An 18,790-nucleotide genomic window follows, 5' to 3' on the forward strand; every position below is an offset into this window, starting at 1 on the left:
TAAACCAATGCAAATCACATATATTTATTTTTGAGCTCCAAATGCAAGTAGTTTGTCTCAGTTATAAAACTCCTGACAGTGGTGTAAAAACGTGTAACATGGCACACTGCATTCCTCTCTAGGACTCTGTGTAAAAGAACTTCCTTTTTTCCCCCCAAAGAATTACATTCGGCACCACATGTCAAAACACAATTGTAATTGTGTAGCACAATATTTCATAAACCTGAAAATGTTTTAAAAACCCATTGTATTTCCGAAGCTTCCAAAGTCATTTTCTGGGTTAGCGTTTTTTCTGTACTAAGCCTGCCTTTTTTTTCCCTTTCTTTCTGATTTCCATATTCCTCAATAATTATTAAGCATTCTTATCTCCCAAGCAGGCATCTCTGATGTAGACGCTGGTGATAGTAGCAGTGGCTGTAATTCTTGTGAATTACTACGTTTAAAAATCTTGTGTTAAAACATGTTACTAAGCTTCCTGAAGTCAGCAGATGGCCTCAAGAAAGGCTCGTTTTAATTTTTCAAGTACATAAGTATAATAATCCACACTAATATATGCACATAACAATAAAGTGTGCTTGTTGAGCAATTATATTCACAGTTTCACGTGTGTACCTGTAAGCATGGGCTCATCAATGTATAAATAGACATGCATGGACACAATACTCACATGATCGAAATAGGTGATCAAAATGGTTATATGTCAAAAGTAATAAGACTAATAATAATTAAGAGCAACACTAGAAAAAAAGCTGAGGAATGGAATAAACATCTCATTCACCAGAATGGAAAAGTTTGTGAAAACCATTTAATGGAACTAAATATCAAAACATTTTAACTTTTTCAAAGTTTTTAACATTAAACAATTAGGATGAAACGCAATTAGGCAGCACATTGTAGAGGATGGTCACTTTTTGCATGTCATGTGGCTTTAAAAACAAGTCAGATAAATGATGATGCCATTAAAACTGAACTAATTAAAGAAAGCTTCTTTTAAGAACTCATTAACTGCAACCTCATTTGCATAATGATGCATATTAATTAAGTTTTAATGAATCTGAATTTGCACCAAGCCTATTCATGTTGGCTTTGAAACAAATTGAACAAATTAGTTAAAAGCTTTTTGGAATCTACTTTTCACACCAAACAGGATATGAATGCAATCATCTCTACAAAAAAGAAATATTTTTCCTTTAATTTAATTCAAAGGTATGCAGGCCCATCTATTAATTATTTTTAAATGCAATAATTTTCACCTTTTCTTTGGAAAATCAACAATATTACTTATTTCTGAATGGGAAATATTAGAAATGTAAGTTGTGGGGGAAAATCATTACGGCCAATTTATTGGCAATAAGTTGGAGATATTTGACTTTAGGGTACATTTAGTTTATTTAATAGTGGGATTAAAAATTGAGGAGGTAATTTCTGGGCATTCTGAATGAATATCTTCAATGCAGCAACTAAAATGTGATGTCTAAAGGTGGCATGTCTCATTTTTTTGGGACATAGGCGGCAGCGTTTTATTATTGGTGTCACATTCATTACTAAATCTGATTCTACTCCATCATAAATCTCCTAAGTAGCATGGAAAAAATTAAACATTTACAGAACATGTGTTCTTTTCCTCTGAATTTGTGCAAATCCTAATTTTTTTATACACAAGAAGCAGAATTCAATTTTAACAAGTTTGTGTTCGGCTCATAATAAAAACAAGAATTACAGCAGCAACACTATTGATTTGCTCATACTCCATTGTGTCTTCATCAAGAATGAAGAGATTTATGTAATTACTGCTCCATCTTTTGTTGTTTGAAAGCACTTTTTTTGTAAGTCAGCATGTACAAAGGATGGAAACGCTTTTATTGTTGAGATTACAAGATCATTTCTCCCCCTTGTTAAAACGTTTTCTCCAATAGGTGTTTTGGTGAGGTCGACAATTAAGATGATGTTGTATTCTGGAAATACACATTTAAAAAATGTATTTACAGGTATTCCTTTGCAGCATTTTTGAAAACCCATTTATCCCTTCACGCTTCTCTCTTTTTTATTCCTCCTCGGCTGTTTCAGTTTCCAGAGAAGCGATTGTCGGCACCAGGGCAAAGCCCGAGCAAATTCCCCGCGGCAAAGTACCGTGAATGCTTTTCAGATGTAGCGGGACAAAACAGCGACACTCTAGATTATTCTCTCTTAATTACTTACTTTGCTCTTGTTGGAATTTACTTGTGCTTGGGTCAGTGATCACTTTTGACTCTGTTAGAGAAAAATAAAATTAAAATCAGCTCTTTGGCTGCCCCACTTTCTCCTTGAGCTGGTCGAGCTTGCATCCTACTTAAACTACCTGCTCTGCAAAGGGTCTTCCTTTGAGTAAATAAATGCTTTTCCACTTTGGAAGCAAAGTCCAACGGCATTATAAAATACTGTGAGCTCCCTCATCACTTCCCTGAGCCAGGTATTTGCAGAAGCCATCCCAGACTTTTTTTTTTCTCTACAAGAAAGAGGAATTGCCATTTATCAAAACAGGAAGCAGAAGCAATTCTAACGAGCAAAACAATTTAAAAACTATATTAATTCACAAATCATGTTTGGGGTGATTTTAAAATGAACTGCTCTCCCATTCCCCCCTTTTATTAGCATAATCCTGCGTGTCTCTTCCAGCAATATAGTTACTGTTACCACGCTGGGCTACAATGTACCCTGTGATGGGAGGTTCGACATAAGACGAAAGTCAGGAAGGGCAGTGTGGTGGGAGTCAGCCCTGAGCTGGGGACCGTTTGCTGTGTGATCCATTATGCTTTGAACGAAATATTGTTTCTGTATTTCCTCCTCTCATTTCTATTTTACTTTTTGAGCATGTTTGTCATTGGGAAAGCCAGGGAAGCTGTGGAATGTTTTAAATACCATCTGATGTTCACAGAGACAAATATGCTGCTTCCAGATCACCCTCAGAGGAAGGGAATCTCTTTTCCCGAGTTTTAGGATTCTGGGTGTGCCGGGGAACAGGAGCACCACCATGGGAACCTATAATTAAAATAATAATAATAATAATAGTAGTAATAACAACAATGAAGGCCATTGGAATCTTCCATGATGGTCTGTATTTAGGTAGGCAGATGTAATTCCGGATAGCAGAGCTGGAGTGGGTGTCTGTACCGCCCCCTAGCTGCGGGACTCGGGGCAGGGGCAAGGGGGAGAACGAGGACACTCCGACTTGTGTTCCCAGCCCTGGAGATGATTTTCATCTTTAATTTTTAAAGACTCAAAACAAAACAAAATAAGGCAGGGAAAAGGTTTCCAGTTGCAGCGACTCTCCCCACCCCCTCCAAATGGCACCTCATCAAACCCATTTCCTTTCAAAAGTCTTTAGTAAGGTAGCATTAAAAAAAATAAAAAGTGTAAATTTTGCGTGGAGAATTGGCTTCTTTGGGGGAAATTTTGACAGAAAGCGCCTTCCTTGGGGGAGGTCAGGAGTCATTGGTATTAAACTAGACAAGCTGGTAGCGGAGTGTTAATGGCCACCGCAAGCAGATGTTCTGTAATTAGGGGAGATGTGAATGACAAGGCGGGAGAGGTATGGAACACGGGCGGGCTGGCACAAAGCAGCTGCCGCTACCGCTTCCCTGTCATGGATGTACACAAGTCAGACCAGCCCCCGTGAGGCTGCCGGCGCGGTGACAATTAGAAAAAAATTGTATTTGATTAAAATAAGTAATATATCATACAATGCAATTTCTTCCCCCTAAGAGAGAGGAAGACTGGCCCAGGTTCCACCTGCCAAAAGTAGACCCGAGTCCCGCCAAATTTCAGAAATGAGGAGGTTCTGCTGGAACTGGCATTTTTGTCTTTTTTTATGATTATTATTTTCTTAGCTGATATTGAGCCTTTTTAAGAGGAGGGATGGATTCTCTTCATTCTCTCCCTTAATCTTCACATTCAAGCAGTCTACAAAGCCTGTCTCTTCTATCTCCTAAATATCCTCTAAGTTCTCCCCTCTCTCTCCATCCCCATTGCCTGAGCCTCATCTTTTCTTCTAGAATATTCCACAGCCTCCTCCTCCTGGTTTTCCTGTCGCCAAGGAGCCTTCTTCACTCTGATCCTCCTCTCTAAGGATGGGTGGGAGCCCCTTCTCCAGACAGCGCCAGAACCTTCTCATACCACTGAATTATTCTCTGGGCCCTAACACCTAGCACCTTGCCAGCCACATAGGAAGCCCTCAGGAAACATGTTCGTGTGAGTAAATGACAGACCCAATGCAAAATGCATCACCAGCATAGACTGAGGCATTTCTCCATTGCCAGATACCATGATAATGAAGAGTTTGTGCCCCTTTATGCTAAAACCGAATTGTAAAATCAAAACATATTCTTTGCTTACATAAACTGTGTTTTAGTGGCAGTGAAAGAAGGAGCAAAATCAGTTTTCCAAAGGATTGTTTGATACCTGTGCTGTTTAGTCATTTGGTGGGAGCAGCACAAAGATGTGGTGAAGCCTGTTGACCTCCTCCCACCAGAAGGAGGCAGCCTGGCCTGGTGGAAAGAACTCTGGGCTTAAATTCAGAGGCTCTGGGGTGAGTCTCTGCAGACCTCAACTTCCCTGAGCCTCAATATATTTTTCCATGAAATGGGGATAATAACACTAAACTCTCAAGGTTGTCAAGAGTCTGAAAACAGATCACAAGTGCTTTATTATGACCGAGTTGGCTTCATTTCATCAAATGAGCTCATGGGCTTTGCAGACTGTGAAACATTATGCAGGAATTATTAAATTCCTCTGTGTCCTGGAAATCCAATAGGACTTGCTTATCCCATGTTCTTAATGTAAGGGAAGGAAACAAGGAGAGAAAACCTAATTAACTTTGACTGAGTACCTCTCTTGCCTTTCGTTCTCATTTTTCCCACTCCTTGGTATGGGTCTCCTGATCTCCTTTTACAGGTGTGCAAACTAAGCCTCAGAGAGGTTGAGTAAGTCACTCAGGGCCACCCAGTTGGTCAGTGGGGCTGGAATGTGGGTCCTAGGCTGCCTGATAGCAAAACCAGCACTATCTGCCATGTGAAGCTGCTGAGGGAGCCTCGGTGGGACGTCATCCTGTCCCTGTCCTTTGGGTGAGGGGCTAAGATGTCACTGCCTGTTCTCAGAGATGGAAAGAAAGCATCTCTGGGAACCGTTTCTAAGCAGAGTGCCAGTGAGAAGCATGGCCCCTATTCTATGCCGTCTTTGTCTCTTTTCCTGCCTCTGTGGGATCCTCTAGGTCTCCCACCTTAGTCTCTTGACTTCTCTCCAGCCCCTCTTCTCACCCCTCGCTTCCTCTTTATCTCTCTCTCCATCTCTCTCCCTTGATTTCTAATTTCCAAGCCCGCGAGCTATTACAGAAAGCATAATGACGGTTACACTTGTCTATAGCAATATTGCTGTCTAGCTTATTGCTTTGTAAAGTACTTCGGGAGCCTTGAAAATGAAAGGTGTTATGTAAAATGAAAATCGATTCTAATTCTAAATAAACATCATTGCTTCAAGTTTCCCTTGGATAGCATTGTTTCTTGCTCAGGAAAGACAATGGCTCAGAATTTCCTCCTAATGTTTAAAAGATGTATTTGGGCATGCCAGTGTCTTGGGGCTTGTCACGACAGGGCAAGGTCTGAATCATATCTCAATATATCCTTACAATTGTATTTAATTGCACCTGGTAAAATGTGTCTTTGTTCATTATTTATGAAGGGAAATTATTTTTGTCCACAGGAAAGATTGATACCACTTTTAGCTTATGTTCAGGTGATTAGTGATTAAGTGCAATTTATTTCCCTGATATATGTCTCTATCAGCAACGACCATTCAGAAATGGGGAAAGAAACTTTCTCTCAGCAGAAAAACAATCTCCACTTTAGGAAGCTGTTTCCTCCTCCTTCGCTGGTAGAGCAATTTACAAGGACATGCACGCCACAAAAATGGAAGTTTGAATCATTTCTGTGCAGAAAGCTCATCATCCCAAATCAGAAATGTCATAAAAGTTAAAATGCCATAAGAGTGTGTTCCCCAAGAAAGAAATAATTTTCTTTTCATTGAGAACACTGGAGGACATAATATACTTCTTGAAATTCAAATTTTCATAGCAAATGCGATTTATCCCTCCCTTGCATCATTCATCTTCCTTTAAGAAAAAGCAACTGAATATTATCCCTATTTTATATTTTTCCACAAAATTATCTTCCAAGTGCTTGTTTCCTTAAAAACTTGCATACAGGATGGGGAAAAGGAAGAATTTCATCCTTGGGAAAGTACATAGGAAACTTCCAGCACTCGGAAGTACCAACGAGTTGGCTTGAATTTGCTGTGATAACTCAATCATAAGTCCATTTGCATCCACAGAAAGACCCAGGATGCCTGTGGGACTCATGGCCTCAATTCATTTTTTTTCTGTCTTTCAATTTTATGTCTGGTTAAGTAATCTGAAGTGTCTGCCAGTAGTTCAGGCCCTGCAAATGCTCCGAATATAAAAAGCTGAAAAAAGGTGTCAGTGTTTGAATATGAATGTATTGCTAATACCTGTGCCCCTCTATCAAATAGGTTCTTTCTCACATATAAATCCAAAATATTATTATTTTTTCCTCTTTACAAAGCTCTCCTTGTCCAATCAGTCATGTTTGAGCCTGTTAACTGGGTGACAAAATTGCTGGAGATTGATAGACTGTCATTGGAGGTGTGGAAGGAACTTACAGTAATGTAGACATGGCCCTGGATTTGGAGTGAAAGGCAGCAGGGAGCAGCACGTTGGGGACAGGAGCTGTTAGCACACAAAGCCAGCAGAGGCCACGTAGAGCTCTTACAGCAAGTCAAAGCCTCCCTGAGCCTCAATTTTCTTATCTTTAAAATGAGAGAGGTGACTCTCCCTGGAAGGGCTGAGTGGGGATACAGAAAATATGTAGAAAGAAGAGCCTATGGTATGCAGGATTGACAACATTGATGACAGCACATGATATGGGCAGAGTCTGAGCCCAGCAGTATTTCCTGGAACTTCCCAACAGACCCTCAGGGCACATGCGTGATACCTAGTTGTCCTCCACGTGTTGACTCCCTCCTGTGTCACAGCTTTTACCCCCTTTGTTCCCCTGAACTGGCATTTCTCCCAAGTGGCAGAGGCCACTCTTTGATTCTCCTTTTTTAGTAACAGGCTGTCAATTTTTACCTGGGCACATTGCCCTCCAGAGTACAAAGCAACATGTTACAGCCTTTCTTGCAATAGATATGGCCAATGATATTTGAGGAGACACATAGAAAAGCCATGTAAAGGCCACTGGCTCAAGCTCGGAGGGAATGAGCTCCCCCGATTTTCTTCTCTGCGGGCCTGGAACTCTTCTATGATAGCTGGAGTTCCAGCATCCATGTGGACCATAAGGTGACATTATATGAAGATGGCAGTAGAAACAGCTAGTAGCCAATGATCTAGTGGTTGGCTTACGGCTGGAATTCTCATATATGAAAGAATATACTTTTACATGTTTAAGTCACTATGGCAAGGAATTTGTTTCTGGTAGCTGAACACAATCTTTTCTGTTTGTTTTTTTTGTTTGTTTTGTTTTGTTTTGTTTTTGAGACGGAGTCTCACTCTGTCACCAGGCTGGAGTGCAGTGGTGTGATCTCAGCTCACTGCCACCTCCACCTCCCAGGTTCAAGTGATTCTCCTGCCTCAGCCTCCTGAGTAGCTGGGACTACAGGCATGCACCACCATGCCCAGGTAATTTTTGTGTTTTTAGTAGAGACGGGTTTTCACCATGTTGGCCAGGATGGTCTCTATCTTTTGACCTCGTGATCTGCCCGCCTCAGTCTCCCAAAGTACTGGGATTACAGGCATAAGCCACCGGGCCTGGCTGCTGAACACAATCTTAATCAGTATTTCTTACGTACCCAAATTATATAAAGCCTGTTTCAAGTCCTTTCTTTTTCATGAAGTCCTCCCAGGTGACTCTAGAAATGCTGTGATCTACATCTCCGAATTCTCACATTACTGGAATACAGTCTATGACTTTATTCTTCTCTCATTGCCTAGGTTTCTTATTCCTGGGCCTCCAGTGAAATATCAAGATCTTCAGGGACAGAGGCCCTGTCTTAAAACTCATTTTATCACCCATAGTATTTAAGAATGTTGAGAACCAAATAATTTCTCTATGATGAAAGAAAATGTATTGAGCACTTGAAATATGCCTATATGTTACCTCATACTATCCCACTGCCCCCAATATCTAGTTGAGAAAACTGAAGCTTAGAGAGACTTATGACATGGCCAAAGCCACATAGCTTCTAAGTGGCAAAGTAGGATTCTATTCCAGGCTTACTGAAGTCCAAGCACCGCACCACCGCCTGTATACACATGGAGTGACTTAAAAGAAAATCACACTGGTTTCTATTTTGTTCCTGGTTATGATTTTTACAAGTTTATTGCAGAAATTTTAGAAAAATACATAATAATATGAAGAAAACAAATTAAAATCATCTTATGATATTCCACCATCTAAACATCACTGTTAACATATTACATTTTTTTCCTCCAGTATATATAACCTGTGAATCAGATAGTAAATATTCCTTCCCAAGTAGTTACTGTTGCAATCATATTTTATATAATAATAGCTAGCAGTTATAAATTACTATCTGTCAGATACTATTCTATATGCTTTATGAAAATTACTTCACACAGTTCTCACAGTAACTCTAGGAGATAGATTCTATTATCTCCCCTACTTTCAGATGAGAAAACTTAGGTGAAGAGAGGGAGAATAATTTCCTTGAGTTCACAATAGCAAATAAATAACAGAGTCAAGAATCACATGCCACAGGCAGGGACTGGGCTCTGGAATCCACACTTCTGAGGACTAAACTATACAAATTCTTCAATACTACATGTTGCATCTCATTTTTTTAAACATAAATCTTAAGATCGGCTTCATAGTCTACCATAAATATGTGCCATACTTTTCCTGGCCATTCCTTCTGGTTGGACATAGAGGGTGTTTCCATTGTGTCACTATTATTAAAAATGATCACCTTTGTACATAGGTATCATTGTCTGAATGTCAAATTATTTCCTTGGGAAAGACCTTAAGGAATAAAATTATGAAGTAAACAGTCTGCATATTGTTTATCATTATCCCAACATTGAAATATCTGGAAGCATAGAATCACAAAATACAATTTGAAAGAAATCTTCCAGGTCATCTAGTTTCACCCGCTCATTACAGGTGTGGAAGCTAAGGTTCAGGGTGAGCAAGGGACTTGCCCAAAGTTACACATGAATTCTGACACCGAAGTGCTTTGCTTCCTACTTGACGTTCTTTCCAAGACCGTACCTTTTGTTCCTATAATAGCTGACTTTGCTGTCAACCCTATGTCTCTATAAAAGGACCTTCTTTTATAAAGCAAATAGTGATAGAGTGTCGATCACGTTCCTGTCACTGTGCTAGGCACAAATTCACATGTGAATTCTGATCTTCTACTTCCTAGGGCAGTCGGGAGAGCTAAGATGTCAAAATGTCAAGAGTAGACATTGAGGCCTTTCCCCCTTGCCTTGGCCCTGGTTGTGACCACTGAAACACCATTCTTTCTATCACTTGGGCTTGATTGCCATCTCCATGACCTCTTCCTCTGATATACTCCTCTGCCCAGTCTTCTCACCCCAGATCCCAACATCAGGACTTCTCTCTTATTACTGTTAATGTAAACTTTACTTCCTTTTTATTGTATTAAAACAACGCATGCTCATTGTGAAAACAGAAATACTTACTACTTACTGGATGCTAACTGAAGGCTGGAAGCCACGAAATCCTAGAGAAAGAAAGAGGACTAAGACAAAGCCCCTTCCCTCAAGGAGCTCCAATCAATGAGGAAGCCAAAAATAAAGACATTCACAGTATAATGTCACAAATGCTATTAGAGGTCTGCACAAGATCCTAAGAAAATAGAGAACAGGGACATTGAACACAGACAGGGGGAGTCAGAAAGTCTTTTCTTCCATTTCTATTTTTTTTTCATTTATAAAAGTATTAATATATCTACTCTTCTATCCAATAATAGTTTATTGAACATTTATTAGGTACTAGGTATTATCCTGGAAATACAGTTGCAGAACTTGGGCTGAAGCCTACGTTTTCTGTCACCAGGTCCCATGGTATTTGTTCTTGCTGTTGTACGGTGCTGTTATAATCCTTTAAAATAAAACAAGGAAACTGAATGGATTTTGGTATTGCATCCACCCAGGTGGAGTAAAGTCAGTAACTCAGCATGATGAAAGCAAACACCAGGCTCATTAATCAAATACTCTGGTTAATAGAGAGTTCTCATATATGCCATGCATGAATTACCAGTTTTCAAAGAATTATAATACAACAAAATATACTGGAACCATACAGCTCATAATTTAATCTGCTTTCGATGTGACAGAAGTCACCTGAAGGGCTGTGTTTAAGAGCCATCAACTTTGGAATGTCACACCTGCATAAGGCAAGCCAGTGCAAAATTAGCAGCTCTTGGCTCTTACTAAGCTGCTGTTTTTGAAAATAGAAAACTCAAACCCACTAAAAAACAAGAATAGATATACCTTAACCAAATCTGCCATATAAGAAGGGAGGGAAAAATATACCTCAGAATTGCAAGCACAAATATATCTTAACATTATTTTCAAATAACCAAAGCCCTTATGTGTGTATTTAGGGGTATGCTTAGAGAATGTATGTTCCATGGGGGAGGTTATTGAAGGACATTTGGCAATCCAGAAGGTCTTTTTTTTTTTTTCTTCTTTTTTTAGAGAAAGTCTTTGTTTTTTAGGTTTTATTTCAAGTTGCCTTTAATTGTAGTTAGGTTTAATAGACATGCTGGTTAGGGGGTTCTGGTATTGTCTAAACTCTTGGAGACCTGGGGATGCTGGCATGTCTGAGAAGCACACAGGCTGGTGTGGATGGATGCTCTTGAGTCAGCAGTGCCCAGTTTAGGTTTCATGAGCAATAAGCTTCCCAGGCCGGGTGAATTTGGATACCACATCACAGAGTTCCCCTGTGGGAGACTCCAGTGCATGTTAGTCTAGTAAAGCCTCTGATAAGTCCTGTAACAGAGAATCCCATTTTACTTCCCTCAGCTCAGAGTTTCTCAAGAATTCTGTTTCATCACCTTGGGGAGTAAGTATTCTGACAAATATGTTTTGGGTTGCTGGCCCAAACCCATCTGTTGTGAGGATATCTGGCTTGCTGTCTTCCAGCTGAGGGGGTTCAGAAACTGTCAACCATTCTTTATTTCATTATTCAGCATGCATGCTCTGAACACCTGGTCTGCATCTTGGATAGTTCAGATGATTCATTATGTGGAAGCCCAAGGCCTGGAATGGCTATAGTGTGTGTTCTGATGAGTAGATAAAACTACTTTAATAAGTTATAAGTAATATTTAATCACTCTATATTTGAAACAACAGCAAATGAAATCCTGGCCCTTAATGTAGATTGCATGCTTTATTCTGTGAAATAAACCTAGCTTTTCCTTTCTGGTATTAGATGAGTCATCCGTTCATACAAAAGAGCTTGAAATTGTTTTGAATCTAGAATGTAACCATGGCTCATTCTCTGAGGTTTAGAGAAGTCAACAGAGTTCAGTACTGATTTTTTATTTTGCAAAATGAATGAGCTTCCAACGCTTCTTAATTGTGACTTGCTGAGTCTCTCACGACTTTCTGGAGGAACTGCTCCCTTTCTCATATCCACGTGAGATAAAAGCTTGTTTTTCTCATATAGTGAATCATTTGAGATGAGAAAGTGAAGACATTCATGAGGACAGGTGTCAGTAGCACTTGGAAGAGAAGCTGATGCCACTTGCAAACCCACTAGAGAGAAAGCGCTGGAAGAACAGGCCCTGCCTGCCTTCTTCATGCTTCATCCTCGGCACCTGGGACAGTGCCAGGTGCTGTAAACATTCAATGAGCATTTATTAAATTTGTGAGTGAATGAATGAACAAACAAACAAATTAATGAAATAGTGATTCTTCAAAAAGCTCTGACTATGGGAGTGTGTAGTAAGAAAGGCAGAGATAACAGTTTCTGGATTAGTTGTTGCCACAATAAAGCTGCATAGCAAGCCACCCCATAACTCAGTGGGTGACACTCACCAAGCATTTATTTGTTTTGTTCCTTGGTTTGTAGATCAGCTGGCATGAGGAGAGGGATCTTGTTATCTTGTTATCAGGCTTTGGGTTGACTGGGCCTGGCTTTGAGCTTCAGGTGAATCCAGAACTGTCACATGTCTGTTATTCTCCTCGGACTAGTGGCTGAGGGCATGTTCTCCTGGCCCTTGGCATGAGTTCAAATGCCAAACTAACTCACATCCTAGAGGCCTCTATTTAAGGTATGTCTTCTAACATTCCATTAGCCAAAGCAAATCTCATGGCCAAGCCCAAAATCAATGGGTTCGAGAAGCGTCATGGTGGGGGCTGGGGGAAGAAGAGAGGATATCAGCAGAGCAATAATGCTACCACAAATGCATGTTTTTCAACATGTATTTCTCTAAAGTTGGTAGAGAATGATCTCAAAACAGGTTTCAAGCTTTCTGGTGGTCAAAGGGAAGGAAGAAACATGTTCAGGTATTGAATTCTCAGTGACCTCACACACATAAGCTGGGACTGCCATGTATTCAAAAGGTTCTAGAGAAATAAGCACTCAGCCATCATTTTGTCTCACCATTGGCAGCATTTTCTGAGGGCCCAGTGTGCATGCCTTTGGGCTGGATGCTAGTAGCATGTTGACCCTTCTGTTCCCCTGACCCCTCACAGACCCCCCTGCTATTGCCTTAAGCAATGAAGCTGTGACATTGTCCAGGAGAGCTGTCTGACAGATCCATAAGGAACATCCTTGAGTCCATAGCTTCTGCCCCACTGGAAAGCTCTTTTATTCAGGTCCAAGCTAGAACTCCATCTTCCTGCCAAGGCAGACATATCAGCAGCCTCTCTGCAGAGTGGCAGAGGCTCTGGGGCTTTCTCAGAGACCAGGAGCAAAGAGGCCTGTTTCCCTGATGGCAGCATCTTCAGGATCAGTAGAAAAGTGGAAATGGGGACCAAGAGATTCAGTACTAGAGAAATACCATGTGCACACTCAGCAGCAGAAGTCTGAACTTAAAGGAACTGTGGTCAGAATGATCGAGAATTACTTAAAAGTATGGCTCTACACCCCTGTGCAAAATAACGCACACAGGGTGCACTTGAGTGAGGTTGCATGCATAAAGGGTTGGGTTCATTACCTGGCACAGGGGTAAAGTCTTAATCAAAGGTTTCTTTATAAAACCAAAATTGCCGAGAGGAAGGTGCTCCCAGGCCTAGCAGAGAAAGTGTTTCATTAATATCATTTGGGTAGAGTGGTGAGCAAAGACTAGAATCTAGAGAGCGAGGGATTGTAATTGTTGAATAGGGAGTTCTGCTGAAGGCTTTGGGGTCATTTTTCTGAAGATGTTTCACTGATTCCCTCTGCCACTTTCATGAAAGCTTGGCCGAGATCATCCTTTAAAGATGAGAAGAGGAGCAAGACTCAGTGGACCCACTGTCTCATGGGGTCAGGAAGTGCGTGCCTGGAATGGGCGTAGCAGCAAGCCCTAGCAAAATGACTGTCCTTGATCACGGGCTGCGCTGGGCAACTCCCCAGGTCGTTCATAACCCGTTACCTAATTTGTGAATTATGTTTCAATGTGTTTGTCTCCACACTAAGGCCAGGACTGCATTTCATTTGTTTTTGTACCACCACACCCAGCATGGTCCCTGGTGCTGCCCAGGCATTCATGACTTTTTATCAAGTATAGAATGAAAAACCCAGCAGGGGAAGAGTCACTTCTTTTTTTTTTTTTTTTTTTTTTGAGACAGAGTCTCACTCTGTCGCCAGGCTGGAGTGCAGTGGTGTGATCTCGGCTCACTGCAAGCTCCGCCTCCTGGGTTCATGCCATTCTCCTGCCTCAGCCTCCCGAGTAGCTGGGACTACAGGCGCCCACCACCACGCCCGGTTAATTGTTTGTATTTTTAGTAGAGATGGCGTTTCACTGTGTTAGCCAGGATGGTCTCGATCTGGTGACCTTGTGGTCCACCCTCCTCGGCCTCCCAAAGTACTGGGATTACAGGCCTGAGCCACCGCGCCCAGCCAAAGAGTCACATCTTGCCTTCCTGCACAGGTTTATCTCCCACATTCTAGCCAGGATGACTAGGAAGTTAGGCCACCTTTAAAGAGCTTGTGCATTAGTCATGAGACTTTGGACAGATCACACAACTTTTTTAGACCTTAGTTTCTTCATCAGTAAAATATGGAGGCCAGGGACTGCTGTAATCAGTAAATGTAGTGAGGCGTGCACAGTGCCTGGTGCGTGACAAGAACTCAACACACCAGCGCTCCTCGTGCCTTTAAAGTAACATGCTAGTCTTGCACTGCCTCTCTTGAAATCCTTTCTGTTTATCTGCTGGAAATGGCTTCTTCTCCAATAATATCTCTTCTCAGAAACCTTCCTTGATACTATCTTCCCTGCATTTCAGCTTAATAGACCCTCTCTCTCTTGCTTCCACAGACCAGTGGAAGACATTGCTGGTTGTCTATCTAATATCCATTTTTTGTTCATCTTTTATTGAAAACTCAGTTCTTCAGATCCTCTTGCAGCTAAGGGTGATCATGTGACAAGAGTTCTTGTCGGTGCAGACAGAGTTTCTGGCAAGGTGTCCCTCCTTTGACCTTTTTCATTCCCCTTTCTTTCTTCCTGGAATACAGGTGGAAGATCTGTAGGTGAGGCAGCCTTCTTGCAACCAAGAGGCAAAATGCATGAGAATGGAAACTCACACACGAAGAATGACCTAGTAGAGGGTAGAAAGACAGCTGGATTCTTTAGGGTAGTACCAAGTCACTGTCCTATGCCTGGGTGGCCTGTTGGCAGACTTCATTTTTTAATAATTTTCAGCTGATTATATTCTTGACTGACTGATATGAATGTTCATTTATATCTGTATAGTCACCGTTAATCTCAGACTGCCAATATCTATTCATGTTTCAGTCACCCCAACTAGGTTGTGAAGGGCTGACAGGCACAAAACTTGCCTTATTCATCTCTGTCTTTGGCACAGAATGATGTTAAATAAATGCTGTTTGTCAAGAAAATTGGATTCCTGGACATTAAGGTTCATGGTAATGTACCCAGCCCCTCCCCTCCTTTCCCCTCCCCTGTCCTCCTCTCCCCTCCTCTGCCCTCCCCTCCCCTCCCCTCTCATGTATCTCTCTGTCTCTCTTCCTATTTTCTTAGAAATTTACTCTTTGTCTATTTAGATGAAATATTCTGAAAGAGGGAATATAACAAGTAAGTAAGTAAATTGTCTTGGTTTGATAAAACACAGGAAAAGAGGGAGTTTTCTGATGTGTTGGTTACATGACAAGCTTTATAAATGGTTTTGTATTTCCTGTAACTACCTCTATGGCACCCTGATTTGGCCTTTATTGGAGTAAGGTATTCTCTCTATTCTTGTGGCCTCATTGCAGATCTTTCTACTCAGTGGGAACCAGATATAAAAACCAATGCATTTAAAATGTGAGATATAGAAAGGAAACAGAGAACAGTTTCCGAGCTGGCTTCCATTGCCTTATAAATATAGCATAGTTACTTGAATTCCATAAGAATTAAACTCTGATCTTTTAAAATGCATGCAAATTCTTGCAGAATATATATGAAAAAGTCACTATAACTGTAGAGGCACTTCGACTCCCTTGATAAATGGGACTTCCAGACCACACTTTATTGAGTCTCTGATTTTTAATAATTTGAATCCTGCAAGATTTAATTCTGCATAATTCTGGCTGAAATCAGCTTTTGATTGAGTTGTAATGGCTCTGTTATTGTAAATATCTCTGCATGCTAATGTCGTGCTGGAATTCAATAATATTTAGATGAAATTTTTCGCCTTGAGCATTATGGAAGCAAGATTTAGAAATCGGGAAGTTTATGTCAAAGTGACATCTATTTTGGGTAACCTGCAAAATTTTTAAGTGCAATAAATGGTCATCTCAAGACACGATTTAAATAATTATGAATCCTAAATGTATACATGTGGATCAATTATAATATGCATTGAATTAAATATATGTATATTATTCATACATTTTATGAATAAAATATATAAAAACTGTTTAAATATGTGTCGTTATTTAACCTTGCAATACTTCCTGAAATAGTTGCCAGTGACTCAGTGGAGGAAGTGGAAGTGAGACCGAGGCCCTCCTAGCCTGAGAGGTAGGGTGGGGCTGTGGAGGTGGTGTGGGCTATGAGCCTTGGCACAACCATTGTCCCTACCTGTGAATCAACTTCCTGTTTTTGAGAAATTCACTGACATTCTGAGACTCAGCTTTACCTGCTGTAAAATCAAACAAATAATGTTTATTTCCTAATCAAATATCTCCCCATTAGAACAAGGGCATCTTGAAGAATGAGCCATTTCTTTGGCATTCCATTGTCTCACCACCCCACATAATGCCCGGCATGCATCCACACTCAATGAGTATTTGTTTAACTAAATTGAAGGTTCAAAGGTGAAAATGCTACTTATTCAGTTTTCACAGTAACTTGTAAAATAGCAACTATGATTATACCCACTTTACAGAAGGTGATATAGAAGAACAAATAAGTTGGCAAAGATTACACCAGCTAGTAAGTGGAAGAAATAGGATTTGAACTCAGGCAGCCAGACATCAAGATCTAACCCTTGCGATGTGTGAAAGGTTGATAAAAGAAAAACTTCAGCCGAATTAAATTTAAAGGAGTTTAGTTGGGCAATGAACGATTCGCAAATCAGGCAGCCCCCAGAATCTCAGCAGATTCAGAGACTCCAGCACAGCCACGTGGCGGAAGAAGATTTATAGACAAAATAATAATAATAATAATAATAATAATAATAATAAAGGGAAATGAAGCACAGAAATCCGAAGTGAGGTACAGAATGGCTGGATTGGTTACGGCTCAGTGTTTGCCTTATTTGAACAGTCTGAACACTCAGCAGTGTATGAATGGTTGAAGTATGACCGCTGAGAATTGCCAAGACTTAGCTATTGTTACAGGTGCATACTCCGAAGTTAGGTTTTCAATCTTGTCTACCTATTAAGCTATACTGCAGTTCATCCACAAGGACTCAAATGTAGAAGTATGGAGTCCTTCTCAGGCCATATTTAGTCCACTTTAACAAGATGGACATAAATTCTTAGTTGGTTCTTCTTTCAAGGGGTAGACTCTAATTCTGCTCTTTCAGCCTGGACTGGAAGTACCTTGAGGAAACTGGGTGAGAACTTCCTGGGTGATGAGGAAAGTGTTAACTGGAGGCTGGAGGAAAGAGCCCCCAAGTTAAGTATCGGCAGACAGATGAGCAAAACTATTATTGGTGGAAACGTGGATAATGGGAAGGACACTGAAGGATGCTGTGCATCTGGTTAAAGGCCTCTCCAGGCAGAAAGCTAAAAGCACCAACTGGCTTCTACTAGTGGCCTAGGATAAGGCACCAGAAGAGAGGGGTGAACTAAAGAAAAATTGTTCCATTTTTGAGCAGAATTAGAGGAAATATCAAGAGCTAGGTCAATCTTTCTAGTCATCAAAAAGTCCTCAATGTAAGAGGTGGGCTCAGGGCAAAGGCCAAATCCAGGGGCCTCTCAGTAACATATGGCTTCAGGGTAAAGATATTAAAGATGTAGCTCTAAGGTAGACCAATCCTTCTCCTGCCCCCCCTTTTTTTTTTGAAAAGTCAGTACAATTTAAGAATGTACCTGGTAAGATTTCTAAATGCATAGCCTAGTAGACTCTTTCAGCTGGGCAAAAAGGCTTCTATGAAGGTAGAGTCCCTCTTAGCGTCTCTCTTGGGAAGAAAGGTGAGTATGATTTTAATCTAACGGTGCAAACCTGATATGCTTTGGATGGTTTTCCCCTCCAAATCTCATGGTGAAATGTGATCCCTAGTCTTGGAGGTGGGATCTAGTAAGAGGTGTTTGGGTCATGGGAGCAGATCTTTCATAAATGGCTTGGTGTCCTCCCCACAGTAATGAGTTCACATGAGATCTGGTTGTTAAAAAAAGTCTGGGACTTCTTTTCTCTTTCTTCCTCCCTTGCCACGCTAGCTCCCATTCCCTTCCACCATGCCTAAAAGCTTCCTGAGGCCTCGCCAGAAGCCAAGCAGATGCTGTTGCCATGCTTGTAAAGCCTACAGAACTGTCAGCCAAATAAATCTCTTTTCCTTACAAATTACCCAACCTTGAGAATTCCTTTATAGGAAAGGCAAAACAGACTAACACAAAACCCCAATGAGATTCATAGAAAACCCACCAAGTTTTATGATAATTATATTGGTAGAAGCACTGCCAGTGTGGGCAAACAGCAACGGAGACACTGTAAAATGAAAAGCAGTCTTAGGATACCTCATCTTCTACTCACACAGGGCAGAAGCAAGCTAATAAGGCTACTTGATTGCAAATGAGAACCATTTCCTATGGAAAATAAAGAATCATCCAGAAGGGAGAGCCAAGAGCTGTGAAGAATTATTTACAAGGAGCATTATTGGACCCTACTCAAGGAACTGGCAACATGTACCAGGCTGGGTTTTGGAATTGCTGTAGACCAGGAACTTCAAGGCACTCCTGCTTTCCCACTGTTAGAGCAAGCATACCATTTGCAATTGTTCTATTTTTGTCTCAGCACAATAGATTAGATGTGTGGAGGGCAGATAGCTTTTCCCTTTAGTCCACAGATCATCAGACTGAAAAGAACTATGTTTGGGGAACTG

The sequence above is a fragment of the Pongo abelii genome, chromosome 15 (assembly GCF_028885655.2).
Source record: "Pongo abelii isolate AG06213 chromosome 15, NHGRI_mPonAbe1-v2.0_pri, whole genome shotgun sequence".
Taxonomy (NCBI): Eukaryota; Metazoa; Chordata; class Mammalia; order Primates; family Hominidae; genus Pongo; species Pongo abelii.